The following is a 14,951-nucleotide window of genomic DNA, read 5'->3' on the forward strand; positions in this document are numbered from 1 at the left end:
GACACTGTGGGGTACACAGCAGAGCTTCTAAGTGGTCTGGTGATGGGGGGGGGGGTCACGCCGCGTGCTCGCTTAATTGTTACTGAGGTTAAAGTGGAGCGTGAGTGCCTGTCATAAGGTGACAAAAGAACCTTACCTTTAGATGCCACTGTGGGCCACATTGTATATCCTGGTGAGGCAGCTGTCTCAGAGAGGAGAGAGAGAGAGAGAGAGAGAGAGAGAGAGAGAGAGAGAGAGAGAGAGAGAGAGAGAGAGAGAGAGAGAGAGAGAAACGGAGGAACTGCGCCCTTAGACAGACAAGAACAACCTGACTAATGTGTGGTATTGTCCCTACAATTGATGGGAGAAGACAGTAACATCCTACAACAGGGCTCTGGGATTTTCATTGTTTTGTTTGTTTGGTTGTTTGGTTGGTTGGTTTGGTTTTTAAGGTAGGTCTCACCCAGGCTTGCCTCAGACTATGTACCTTGAAAGTCTGGTCCTCCTGCCTCCGATTTCTTTTCTTTTCTTTTCTTTTTTTTTTCCGGGGCTGGGGACCAAACCCAGAGCTCTTCCCCAACCCCCTGCCTCCGATTTCTAAGAACTGAGATTGCAGGCGTGTACCAACACACCTTGTTTATGTGGTGCTGGGGTGGAATCCAAGGCTTCATACATGCTAGCCGAGCAGCCTACTAAACAACCCACATCCCAGTCCAGTCCCTGTCATTGGATGCCCCAATTTCTGTTTTATTGCATCAGAAGAGTCAGATTATGGTTTGCCCGTAGAAGAGAGGCATCTCTCGTTCTTGCAGGTTATAGACAATTTCACTCAAAAGGCCAAAGCCGAGAGAAACACAGCACTGAAAAACCCGGGCTCTGTAGACACTGGAGCGTTAATATGATTTATTGAAGTAAACCCCTTTCATAGTTATATGCTCATTTTGCTCCACTCCTCAGAAGAACCTATAGTAATAGACTCTATCCTTCCTGATGGTCAATCCAGCCTCATCTCTGACCAAGTAAATGTTACGTCTTCTGGAAAGAGATCCTTTAATGCAAACATGTAATGCAGCACCCACCGTGCGAGGCACGCCACAGAGCTGCGTGGGGTGCCAGCAATAAGTGAAACTTTCCTAGTTTCCAGTCCAGGTAGAAGGCAGACACCGTTTAAAACAAGGCAAAGGCCGTAATTGAAACAGTATTTACTGCTTAGGCACCATGGCCTGGTTTCTACATCATTCTGGTCCTATGGGTACATCGTGTGTTATCTTTGCCACCTTATCCAGTTGTCAGCTCTTGCACAAGTGATTTAATTCATTTTTTTATTACTTTTCTTTTTTACAGTTCAGTCGTTACCCCACCTTCCAATCTGCCCTCCCAGAGCAGTTCCTCATCCCATCTCCCCTCCCGTCCCCCTCCCCATCTGCTCCCCGCCTGCCCCTCCCCCTCCTCGACTCCCCTCTGCCTTCCCGCATCCCCATCTCCAAGAGGATGTTCTCCACCCCCCACCAGGCCTCCCCACTCCCTGGGGCCTCAGGTCTCTGGAGGGTTAGACCATTGAGGCCAGACTAAGCAGTCCTCTGCTGTATATGTGGCAGGGGCATTGAATCAGCTCTTGTATGCTGCCTGGTTGGTGGATCAGTGTCTGAGAGAGCTCAGGGGTCTGGGTTAGTTAAGACTGCTGATCTTCCTATGGGATCACCCTCCTCCTCAGCTTCTTCTAGTCTTTCCCTAATTCAACCTCAGGGGTCCCCGACTTCAGTCCAATGGTTGGGTGTAAGCATTTGCATCTGTCTCAGTCAGCTGCTTGTTAGACCTCAAAGAGCAGCAATGCTAGGCTCCTGTCTGTAACACACCATAGCATCCGTAATAGTATCAGGCCTTGGAACCTCCCCCCTTGAGCTGGATCCCAAGTTGGGCCTGTCACTGGACCTCTCTTCCCTCAGTCTCTTCTCCATTTTTGACTCTGCAGTTTTTTAGACAGGAACAATTCTGGGTCAGAGTTTTTGACTGTGGGACGGCAACCTCATCCCTCCACTTGGTGCCCTATCTTTCTACTGGAGGTGGGCACTACAAGTTCCCTCTCCCCACTGTTCTGCATTTCATCCAAGGTCCCTCCCTCTGAGTCCTGAGAGTCTCTTACCTCTCAAGTCTCTGGTACATTCTCCCCACCTCCCCCTACCTCTCTCCACCCCCAGATTGTATATTTTCATTCTTTCTGTGGGCCTCAGGGCTTCTCTCCTGCCCCACCCCCAATACCTGATCATGTTCCCCTCCCCGTCCTCTCTCCCACCCAGATCCCTCCCTCCTTCTGCCTTCCTTGATTGCTTTCTTCTCCCTCCAATGTGGGTTTGAAGCATCCTTACTTGGGCCCTTCTGCTTGTTAACCTTCTTGAGTTCTGCGGATGGTACGCTGGGCATTCTATACTTTTTTTGGCTGATGTCCACATATTAGTGAGTACACACCATGCATGTCCTTTTGGGTCTGAGTTACTTCACTCAGGATGATATATTCAAGATCCATCGATTTGCCTGCAAAATTCATAATGTCCTCATTCTTAATCGCTGAATAGTATTCCATTGTGTAATGAACTACATTTTCTGTATCCATTCTTCCATTGTGGGACATCTGGGTTGTTTCCAGCTTCTGGCTATCACAGATAAGGCTGCTATGAACAGAGTGGAGTGTGTGTCCTTGTGTATGGTGGGGCATCTTTTGGGCATATGCCCAAGAGTGGTATAGCTGGGTCCTCAGGGTAGATCTATTTCCAATTTTCTGAGGAACCTCCAGAGTGATTTTCAGATTGTACCAGTTTGCAATCCCACCAGCAATGGAGGAGTGTTCCTCTTTCTCCACATCCTCGCCAGCATCTGCTGTCACCTGAGGTTTTTGTTTTGTTTTGTTTTGTTTTGTTTTGTTTTGTTTTTAATCTTAGCCACTCTGGTGTAAGGAGGAATCTCAGGGTCATTTTGATTTGCACTTCCCTGGTGACTACGGACTTGGAACATTTCTTTAAGTGCTTCTTGGCTATTCTAGATTCCTCTGCTGTGAATTCTCTGTTTAGCTCTATACCCCATTTTTTGATTGGGTTGTTTGGTTTTTGTTGGAGGCTGGATTCTTGCGTTCTTTATAGTTCTTTATATATTTTGGACATTAGCCCTCTATCGGGTGTGGTGTCAGTGAGGATGTTTCCCAATCTGTAGGTTGCCAATCTGTCTTATGACTATGTCCCATTTCCAGTTTCATAAAGTCCCATTTATCAATTCTTGATCTTACAGTTCTGTTTAGGAAATTTCCTCCATGCCAACGAGTTCGAGGCTTTTGTCCACTTTCTCTTCTATTAGATTCAGTGTATCTGGATATATTGAATTCCTTGATCCACTTGGACTTGAGCTTTGTGCAAGGTGACAAACATGAATCTATTTTCATTTTTCTACATACCAATTTTGCGAGTTAGACCAGCACCATTTATTGAAGATGCTTTCATTACTCTATTGTATATGTTTTTGGCTTCTTTGTCAAAGATCAGTTGTCCATAAGTGTGTGGTTTTATTTCTCAGTCTTCAATTATATTCCGTCGACAAACATGTCTGTCTTTGTACCAAGACCATGCAGTTTTTAATCACTACTGCTTTGTAGTACAGCTTGACATGTCAGGCATGATGATTCCCCCGGAAGTTCTTTTATCTTAACATTGATGTTTTAAGAAGAATAACGGTAAGTCACATCCACTCGCTGCACACGGCTTAGAAATGAAATCGTTGGAAGTAGTCGAGCACGTAGCACAGTGGCTGTGAGCTGTGGCTGTGAGCTGTGTGTGCAACGTGTAACATCACACACAGTGTTGCAGATTCCGTCTGGAGGGTAGAGCTCTCTACCTGAAATAGAAAGGCGTCTTCTATGTGTTGAAGTCTTTGTGTTTTCATTAGCATGGTCTCATGACAGCAGGCCTCCGTGAGGCATTTTCACTTGACTCTCTCATGCATTTCGCTCATATTGGCCACCCATTCACCCTTTTGTGTCTCCCCTTTCCTTTTCCCTTCCACTTCCATATTGGGGTCTTGCACTCACAGAGAAGCACTAAGAGAGCCAGGAATGTTATTCACGCAAGCTGTCTTCCCAGTGGAGGAGAGGAAACCAAATACCTGCCTTCCATCCAGGAAGCTGCGAGTGGATTTTGCTATCTGGAGGCAGACCTCACCTGCCTTTTGTTATAGAGGCAGTCCTCATGATTATCCCAGACCCTTCCCTTCCCAGACTGTTGCCATTAGGGGAGGTGTCGCGTGCATTTTATGACCTGCTGACCTCTATACTATTAGTCAGAGAGCACACTAGATTCTAGTTTTTTTTAAGTTATAGAATCCACCCTCAAGGTCACTTTGTGAAAGAGTTTCTATGCAGTCACACCATAAGCTTCATTGTGTGCCTGGTATTGGACAGATTGGACTGATTGTGACCTGGAAACTTTCCCCCAAATTGTACTGGGTTTTAAAGGTGCTGACAATGAGCCGCCTGGCATCAGATTTCCTGAAGTCCGATCCAAGTGGACAAAGTCAGTCTGCACCAAGTTTTCGTTCTTACCTCTTCCTGAGCACTGCCTGCACTGACACTTGCCAGGACCCCTCAGTTACACACACACACACACACACACACACACACACACACACACACAGAGTCACACACAAACTCACAGCAGATCTCTAGTGTTTGTTTGTTTGTTTTTGTGGTTTTGCTCATTTGTTTTTGGTTTTATTTTTGAGACAGATCTCATCCAGGCTGGCCTCAAACTTACGATGTTTCGGAGGATGACTTCTGATCCTCCTGCCTCCACTTTCAGAGAGCTCTGCTTACAGGCGTGTACCAACGCACTCACTTCGTGTGGTGCTGAGGGGAGTCCAAAGCAAGCACTCTACCAGCTGTGACTAGGAAGGACAAATTATGTGTATATGTGTGTATATACATACAAACATATGTGTGTATACGCACATATGCACATGCATACACATATACTATGTATATATTGTGCTGGCCTGCTACAGTGCCTCCCCTGAATCATACAGATAAGAAAAAGCTATAAAGGACAGAAGGGTGGAGATATAAAACGATGGACCGAATGGCTGCAGAGGAAGGAAAGCCGGGCAGAAGTAGAAGAAATGAGACCGCTGATCTGAATGTTGACTCCTCTCCTCAGCTGCTTAGTCTCTGCTCCTGGTCTGGGCTATGTCCCACACTGTGTTCAAATAGTCCTATTCTTCTTCTGTGGTCTTATAGCTTCCACAAATTTCAGAACAGGATAAATTTAGCATGTTCCCATTTCTCAATTTAAAACTAGAAGCCAATCTGTGCATGAAAAGCTCTTCCCGATGTTTATCCGTGACTAAACTGAGAAAGGTTCCCACTTTCCATGTTGTGCTCTCTCTAATTGCTGGATTTAAAAAAAAATGCAAGCCTATTTTATATTTATGATTAGAGAGTAAAGAGGCCTTTAGGGATCCATTGGACCCATGGTGCTCAACTGCCCTCAATGCTTCAACGCTTTAGTACAGTTCCTCATGCTGTGCTGACCCCCAACCATAAAAATCATTTTGTCGCTACTTCATAACTGAATTTTGCTACTGTGATGAATCCTAATGTAAATATTTTTGGAGATAGAAATTTGTCAGCGGGTGGAGACCCACAGGTTGAGGACCGCTTCACTAGACTAGTCCGCTTGTACAAGAGGAAGCCTACACCACACTTGAGGTTCAGGTCTGAGCAATTCTGAGCTTTGAGGAAGATCGGCCATGGTTTATAAAGCAGGTAATGTCAGCCATACCTCCTAGAGTAATGCTATTAGAAAGACCATTTCTTTTTTTTTTTTTTTTTTTTTTTTTTTTTTTTTTTTTTGAGCTGGGGACCGAACCCAGGGCCTTGTGCTTCCTAGGCAAGCACTCTACCACTGAGCTAAATCCCCAGCCCCAGAAAGACCATTTCTTATCTGCCCTGTGGGTTTTTTTTCTATTGTTAGCTGTCAGGTGGCAAGAAGGGACATCAGGGTTCAAATTTGGGGAAATGCTACCATACCAGCATTTGAAGAAGTGTTTTTATGGTGACTCACACCTGCAACCCCAGCACTCCAAAGCAGAAGCAGCAACCTCACGGCAAATTTGAGGTCAGCCTGGGTTACCAGGTGAACTCTGGGTGAGTCTGAGCTACAGACTGAGGCCCTGTCACAAATAAACAAATGGACAAATCGCAAAGGGGTGGGGGAGCGCTTAGAACCGGATGGCTAATGTCTCAAGCATAAGAAAGATGAATGAATTCTAACATACCCAAGAACATAGTATAGAGTGAGGGAAGCAATCTACCAATGAAGGCTCACACACCGTGTCATTAATAAACATTTCTGAAATAAATTAGGTGGTGCGTATTTTCCTTAGAGGTCACAAGTACCAAGACACAGGGGTGAAACATTCCATCAGTCCCTGCTTGTCTCTGGCAGAGGAGGAAGGAGAGATGATAAGTCAGGAAGCAGCCTGAAGGAAGCTGAGTCCTCTCAGGAAAACTGGCTGTGTCTTCTAAGTTACTAGACTTCTATTTCTCATCCTCTCTGACTCTCTCCCTTCTCTCCCTCATTCCCTTCCTCTCTCCCTCCCTCCTTCCTTCCCTTAGGCGGGCATACGTTCTTTTTATATATGATTTAGCTGGTTCCTAATTAGGCCCTTTGGCATAACAAACATAGAAGTAAGGATAGTAAAATATTAAGACTGACATCCATCTGATCTCTTGCATTAAAATCCCAACATCACATTAGGAATGTGTATCAATTTGCTATTTCTATATAATAAACTAACCAAGACTTTACAGCTTACTTATTATCCCACATCTCTATGGGTCAGTTATCTGGGTCAGGTTCAACTGGAGTCTCTCCTTGGGGGTCTCCTATGGCTGAAATCAAAGAGTCAGGCATTCTTGGGCTCTTCCTGCAGTAGGGCCTGGTTCATTGTTCCTAGGGTAGAAGAATACTGTCCTTAGAGTTGTCTAGGTTCTTGGATGTCTTGAGACTATTAGGTGGAGGGCATTTTCGGCTCCTACAAGCCAGCCTGCATCTTTCTGCCTTGTGACGGTCTCTAGAACACAGCCATTGGTATTGTTGGGGCCAGCAGGACTGCTGTAGCTTAAACTCATTCTGCATTGCTGCATCTCCAACCATTGGTCCTTCTTTCAGGTAGCCTCATCTGATGTGATCACATTCATCGGGGATAACCTTCATTTTGTTTAATACAAAGCAACTGATTAGGGATGTGAATTATATCTGGAAAAAAAATCCCTGTGGCATGTAATGGTAACATTCATCAATTCTTCCTAAACGTCGGAGTAAAGGTTTATAAAAAGCACATTTCACTCCAGAACAAGACTATCAGGGTCAGTTCAGAATTCTACCTATGGCTATGCTCCCTTCCTAGCTCCCTTATTTCCTCTCAGGTACAAAATATATTGGGCCAGTGAGATGGCTCTGTTGGCAAAGGTGCTTGACACCAAACCTGATGACCTGAGTTCAAACCCTGGGACCCACAAAGTATAGGGAGAACTGACTCCCTCTGACTTCCATATATGTGCTGTGGCATGTACAGGTCCGCCCACATAAACACATGCATAAAATAAAGGAAATAAAATATAATAAAATTTAAAATACATACATATATATATATATATATATATGTCCACCTTTCCAAGATTTCCTAGGAGTATCACACCAGCAAAGTATTATTAATTTGATAGCTTGAATCTCACCATCTCAAAGTAAAATCTCTTCATAAAAAGTATCTCAGTCCGGAGCGCATGAGGCTCCCAGTACAAGCAGGAACTCAGGGCTACAGTTTAACTAGGCTCTCATACTTCATTGCCTCCTATTTGTTGTATGTAATTTCATTTAATGGTAGATTGCTGCTGCGTGCCCAGCTTTTACGGGCAAGATAACATCTAGGGTCCGGTGGTAAGACTCAGATTTCAAAATCACTTGACCTATAAGCAGTTAGCTTTCTGCAGGATCTAGTAGCAAGCCAAGACACTATTTCTCAAAAGGATAATATGCACTATAGAGGACGTGAACTTAACTTCCCGTCTTTAAAAAGGTGTTCCACATCTATTGGTACCTGAAAGAGACTCTGATGGACACTTTGAGTGCCATGGTCATTAGCATCAAGTTCATGAGGCCTACGTGAAAGAGAAACCTGTAAAACACATTTATCACTTATGGTCTAGATTCATTTCTGTGGTGCTAAAACACTATGAAAATCAACTTGGGGGGGGGATCAGGTTTATTCTTGCTTATGATTCTAGGTTACAGCCCATTATCAAGGGCAGGTCAAGACAGGAATTTAAAACAGCTAGTCACATTATATCCACAGTTAAAACCAGAGAGAAACAATATTTTCATGCTTATTTCTTTACTTGTTCTCATAGATTTGCCCAATTTTATATCGTTTAGGACACTCTTCTAGGGAATGGCATCACCCACAGTAGACAAGGCCTTCTCACATCGGTTAATTAAGTCAGTCCCACATCATAAACAACCCAAGTTAACCTTCACGACTTACTCAAAGGTGCCAGATAATATATAAAAAGCAAACACCCCGTATGCTGACTAGTTTTTTTAATGTCAACTTGACACAAAAGAGTCATTTTGGAAGAGGGAACCTTGACTGAGAAAATTCCTATACCAGATTGGCTTGTTGGCAAGGCTGTGGTGCATTTTCTTAATTGATAGTGTGGGAGGATCTAGCTGACTGTGGACGGTGTCACCCCTAGACTGGTGGTCCTGAGTTCTATAAGAAAGCAGGTTGAGAAAGCCACAAGGAACAGGGAAGTAAGCAGCACTCTCCTTGGGCTTAGCTTCAGCTTCAGCCTCCGGGTTCTTGCCCTGACTTTCCTCACTGATGGACCGTGATGTGGAACAGAAAACTGAAACAAACCCTTTCCTCCCCAAGTTGCTTTTGACTATGGTGTTTATTATAGCAATAGAAAAGTAATTAAGACACTCCTACCCCCACCCCCGATCCTCACAAAATAAAAATAAAAAATAAAACAATAAGAACAACATCCCCAAAAACTAGATGATTCAGGAAAAATAAGAGCCTTGTACCTTGCTTCTTGTCTCAATGTCCATAAGAAATTCAGTCTATAGGATGATAAACTAGCTTCACTCCATAAGTCGAATAGATCTTTAGTTCCCAGTAGAAATGGGTAGTTGAAAACTCAGTTTAAATTATGACGATAAAAATTTTAAATGGAAATCTTCCCAGTTACTTAGCAAACAGATCTGCTTAACACAAGCCCATGTTCCTCATCCTCCAGATCAAAGCTGCCTGCCTGCCTTTCCAAGGTACCTAGATACCAGGTGACAACCACAGTTAGCATTCTGGGACAGTGTGATGTTTCATGGAATCCAAGACAGTCAAGATTTCTACTAATTTTAGCAGGATATAACTATGAGGCAAGACGAAGAGGAACTGCAGGTCCCACCAAACAAGAGTAAAGAGTTTCTGGCAGCCCTCAGTGATTAGGAAAAAAGCATCTTTCATGTCAATAGCCATAGACCAATAGGGGCTCTGTCACTAACCTTTCCTCACTAGGAGAAAATGTAAACCTCCTCCAGGGTCCTTATGCAAACTCAGGTACAATTCCACCAAATTTTACCTTAGGGAACAAATGAACTTATTAGCCCTTTACAGAGCAGTCAATGAGGTGTTACAGGAAGGAATGGATGTCCCTACAGCAGCCACAGGAGAAACTCTGTACCCAGCATGGACGATGACTCTTCATAGCTGCTTAGTGGGAGGGCTTTTTATCATAAAAGGATATTGAATTTTGTCAGAGATCTTTTCTGCAGCAGTTGAAATGATCATGTGATTTCTGATCTTAGGTCCATTTGCAAGATAAATTATGTTTATTATTTGTACGTGTTGAAAATCCTTCAAATAAAGTCAAATTGACCATGATCTTTTGCACGCTCTCTTGAATATGGTTTACAAGTATTTCTACTAGGAATTTTCATGTCTTGGGCCATTGGGGAGATCAACCTATATTTTTAATTTTTTTGTTAGATCTTTATCTCATTTTGATAACAGGGTAATACAGGCTTCATTAAATTGCTTGGAGCCCTGCCCCCTCCTGGCAATGGACAAAGACACCCCTTGTTGGTGGTGGTGTTGTTCTTATCAGTCAGGGGCAGAGAGGTTGGCGGTCCTTTGTTCATCCTAGCTTGATGCCTGGTTTGGTGGCCAAAGCTGTCATATGCCTAGGACTCATAAAAACCAAATCAAATCAGATCAAAACCAGGCACCCAGGAGGAGGAAGACAGACAGAGACCAGCGGATCACCACGCCACCCACAGACCTGCCCTCTAGGGCCTAGCACAGATGGGCCACAGACACCTGCTTGCTGCCCTGTCACTCAGCATAGATGGAGGATGTCATGTCATGCAAGGACCCACCAGCCTTGTGGCCAGCCAGCAGTGGGAGCCATCGCAGTGTGCAAGTATGTGGCAGTCAGATGGGAGAGAAAGAGAAGAGGTGTAGCTTGAATATTAAGAAGAGAGATGGAACTGGAGACTCGATGGTAGACAGGAGTACCCTGTTTGAGAGTCCCACCACATGAAGCCATGTTGAGGTCCCAGCCTGAGCTGCCACTGAGGACCATGTCAGAGTTCATGGCTATGCAGAGGTCATGGTCAATGTCCAAGGCTCATATCACCACTTGAGAACAGTTTAATGTTCCTTGTCGGGGCAGCCACCAGGGTCCAAGTAAATGTCCAGGGGCTGTGCATAACTAGCCCCACCCATGACTGGATGCAGCACTCTGGAGAGTTTGTCCCATCTTTCACTTGTGGTGGCACTAGGGAGAGTGACCCTGCACCTTTCCTAGGCAGCACAGCTGACATTGGTAGTAGGAATGTGGGTTAGCTGGCCCCAAGGGTCTGAGGATGGGAGAGCTGACTTCACTATTCGTCTGCCATTGATGGCAAGGTCACATATGATGATGATGACAATGATGATGACAAAGAGGACAATGACGATGATGATGATGTATGCATGTTCTCGTGCCTTTGTGTGTCCCAACACCTCTCACCTCTGGCAGTCAGGGAAGCTGCCCACGTGGTCATGAGCTCAGGAGAGCTAGCCCTGACCCTCACCAGCCGCAGAACCCAGGAGGGCAGACCCCCTACCTCACCTGGACAGCACAGCAGAGTTGACCTTGGTAGCAGGGACATAGGTGAGTTGGCCCTGCCATCGTCTTCCATGAAGTGGCCTGAATGCAGTTATGATGCCTTCCCATTTGCCCCTCACCACCTGCTGGTAGTGTATAGATAAGCTATTGATTTATGCAAATTGATTCTGTATCCTGCTACATTGCAGAATTTGTCTACCATTTCTAGAAGGTTTCTGCTCTCTCTCTCTCTCTCTCTCTCTCTCTCTCTCTCTCTCCCCCTCTGTAAAAATTTATCCTAAAGTGGGGATAGTTTGGCTTCTGTCTCTATTTGTATCCCATTAACTTCCTTTTCTTACCTTACTGCTCTTTACCTTATTCCTTGAGCACAATATGGAAGAGATGTGGGGATAGTGGACATCCTGTCTCAGTCTCGACTTCAATGGGATCGCTTCAAGCTTTTCTCCATTTAAGATGATGTTATCTGTGTGCTCCTCATATGTAGCTTTTATTATATGTATGTATGTATGTATGTATGTATGTATGTATGTATGTATGTATGTATGTATGTTCCTTCTACCCTACACTGTCTAGGACTGTTATCATGAAGGCATGGTAGATTGGGTAAAAGGCTTTTCCTGCACGTATTGGAATGGCCATCTGATCTTTGTCTTTGCGTTTCATTATGTAGCTCATTACATTTATTGGCTTAAATGTGTTGAACCATCACTGATTGCATTTGAGGATAATGCCAACTTGGTTATGGTGAATAATGTTTTTGATGTATGTCTGTATTCTTCCTGTTTGTAAGTATTTTTATTGAGCATTTTTGAGTTTATATTCATCAGGGACATTGGCATGTAGGGTTTTTTGTTTGATTGTTTGTTTGTTTGTTGTGGTTGCTTTACCTGCAGCTGAATGGAATGTGTATTGTTTGATGTTTGGGTGGAATAATTTGTAGATATCAAATGATTGATGCACAACACCAAATAATTCTGATGTTTATCTATTTATATTTTGTTCAGATAATCTGTCTATTGGGAAAACGGGATATTGAAATTATCTAATATTAGTGTATTGATGTTGCTTTATATCTTTAAATCCATTTTTTTTTAAAAATGAAATTGAGTGTCCCAGAGGTTTGTGCGTAGGTGTTTAGAATATTAATGTCTTCTCAGTTAGCTGTTCCCTTGATCAGAGTGAAGCATCCATCTTTATCTCTGGTTAATTTTAGTTTGAAGTCCATTTTCTCAGATATTAGAACACTGATGCCTGCTTGCTTCCTGGTCCCATTTGATTGGAGTACTTTTGTCCACTCTTTTATTCTAAGGTGGTGCCTATCTTTAAAACTAAGATAAAACTAAATCTTTTAGGCAACAGATACATGGATTTTGTTTTTTGATCCATTCAGTCAGTCTGTGACTTTTGATTGGAGAATTAAGGTCATGGTTATTTAAAGTTATTATTAAAATGTGCATGTTAATTGTGGTCATTGTATTGTTGATTTTGGTATTGATTGTGTTCTAAGTACTTTCTGTTTTAATAATTATGGTTACTTATTCCTTTCCATAGTCTCTGTGCGATGCTTATTCTCCTGTTCAGAACAAAATATTTCTTGCTGTACTTTCTTTAGGTCTTGTTGTTGAACTCAAAATTTGTTGGTCTCTTTACATCATGGAAAGTTTTTCTTTTTCTTTCAACGATGGCAGATAGTTTTGCTGGGTATAGTAGTCTGGCTTGGCTACCATAGTCTTTTAGGAGTTGGAATGCTTGTTCCAGGCTCTTCTGCCTTTCAATGTTTCCATTGAGAAATTAGCTTTTATTCTGTTGGGTTTATCTTTATATGTAACTTGTGTTTTTTCTCTTCAAACTTTTAATATACTTTGTTTTATATGCTTAGGGGTCTCACACTTCCTATATGTTCCTTTTGTACTTAAAATGTTTCTATACCTTGGTTATTTGGTTTAGATCTTCTAATTTATCACTGAGTTGTGATATTCTGTTTTCTGCTTGATTCATTCTACTTGTAAGGCTTTTCTTTGAGTTTTCTAGTTAAGCTATTGGGTCTTTCAATCTGATCCTCATTTCAACTTGAGTCCTCATCAATGTTTTTTACTCCTGATTGAATTTTGTTCTCAAGGCTTGGGTTGTCCTCATCATTTCCATCAGCTTTGTGTTTTCTTGGGTGTCATTCAGGTGTTTATCCTCCTTAGTTTTATTATTTCTTTGTGTCTTCTTTAAACTCACTGAATTTATTGATCAGCTTTATAACTGTTCTTTTAAATTCTGTGTCCTGGGGCTCATTTAGGCAATTCTCACTGGCAAACATTTCTATAGGACAGGTAGATATTGGAGAAAAAGTCCCAGCTTGCCCTCTCATATTGTTGATATTCTTAAAAGGAGATCTGGGCATATGGACTTATTTTATTGTTTCTAAGTCTGGTATGGACAGAGCAATTTGGAACAGAAGAGAAGATTGTGGGTAGTTGGGGCTAGAGATGTTGGACCTAGAAAATGACTTGGATGAAATAAATCAGGTGGACAGAGGGAACTTGGCTGGTATACCAGATGTACCTCCTGGTCCAAGCCTGGAGTATGGAGGTATGTCTGATAGGATGTAAAGTTGAATATGGTATGGGAGGGGCCTGTGGGTTGGGGGATAGGTAGACAGGGTTCTGGTAAAAGCATAAGAATAGTTGAAGTTCAAGCAGGAGATACCATACTAGGGTGGAGGCACTGGATGTGGGACCCAGGGTAACCTGGCAAGCTAGGGAGGGTGAATGGATAATGAGAGTCAGGGACACCCAGTGGACTAGACCTTAGAGAAGGATATAGGAGATCAAGCTGGGTGGGATTGTTGGGTGCTGACACTTAGGACACAGTTCCTTTTGGGAAAGGTTTGGTAGAAGGTTTAGAACATGTGTCCATGTTTGTGCTGCTGTAGTTTCCTTTCTCAAAGGAAGCTAGCCCATACCTCTACCCAGGAGTTCTGAGCTATGAACTCGATTTGGTTTGGGAAGTAGAAGAGAAGTTGTGATGTCCCATTACAGTGACCCAAATCAGAGGGCTGGTCGCCAGACCTGTAGTTTTTCCTAAAGGAATATGTTACTAGACCGTCTCTATATTCTATTCCTGCATATAGGTTGAATACCCTGACTATTGAAATCTGAAATGTGAAGTGCTCCAAAGTTAAACAGTTCACAACCAACCTTACATAACAGGCCATAGACTAATAGCACATTAATAAATTATACAGCATCACCCACAGACTATGTATGTTATATATGTGCATAAATAGGAATATTGTTCAGATTTATATTATATGAGTTTCTTGGCTGGTAATGAAGCTAAGGTTATAAAAAAGGTGGACATGGTGGGGCCTGATGCAGTGGGGAAAGGAAAAATGAAAATTATTCAGGGTCAAGCTTGAAGAATGTATCTAAAAATTAAGTGTGTAAGGGGTTCTGGCACTTTCTCGGGATGCCAGAGATTGCCGAGAGAGCGAGCTGAGAATATTACAAATTGAGCTGAATCCTATTGTTATCATGTCCATCCAGGGTGCAGTGCTTTTTTTTTTTTTTTTTTTTTGGTTCTTTTTTTCGGAGCTGGGGACCGAACCCAGGGCCTTGCGCTTCCTAGGCAAGCGCTCTACCACTGAGCTAAATCCCCAACCCCGCAGTGCTTTTTAAAAGATGAGTCTGTGTTCATATTGGTTGATGTGGGTCCCTGGAAGTTTACGGTTGCCTGACGTGGATTTGCTCAGAGATGTCTACTCTAAGCTGGA

The sequence above is a fragment of the Rattus norvegicus genome, chromosome 2 (assembly GCF_021556685.1).
Source record: "Rattus norvegicus strain SHRSP/BbbUtx chromosome 2, alternate assembly SHRSP_T2T, whole genome shotgun sequence".
NCBI classification, from domain to species: Eukaryota; Metazoa; Chordata; class Mammalia; order Rodentia; family Muridae; genus Rattus; species Rattus norvegicus.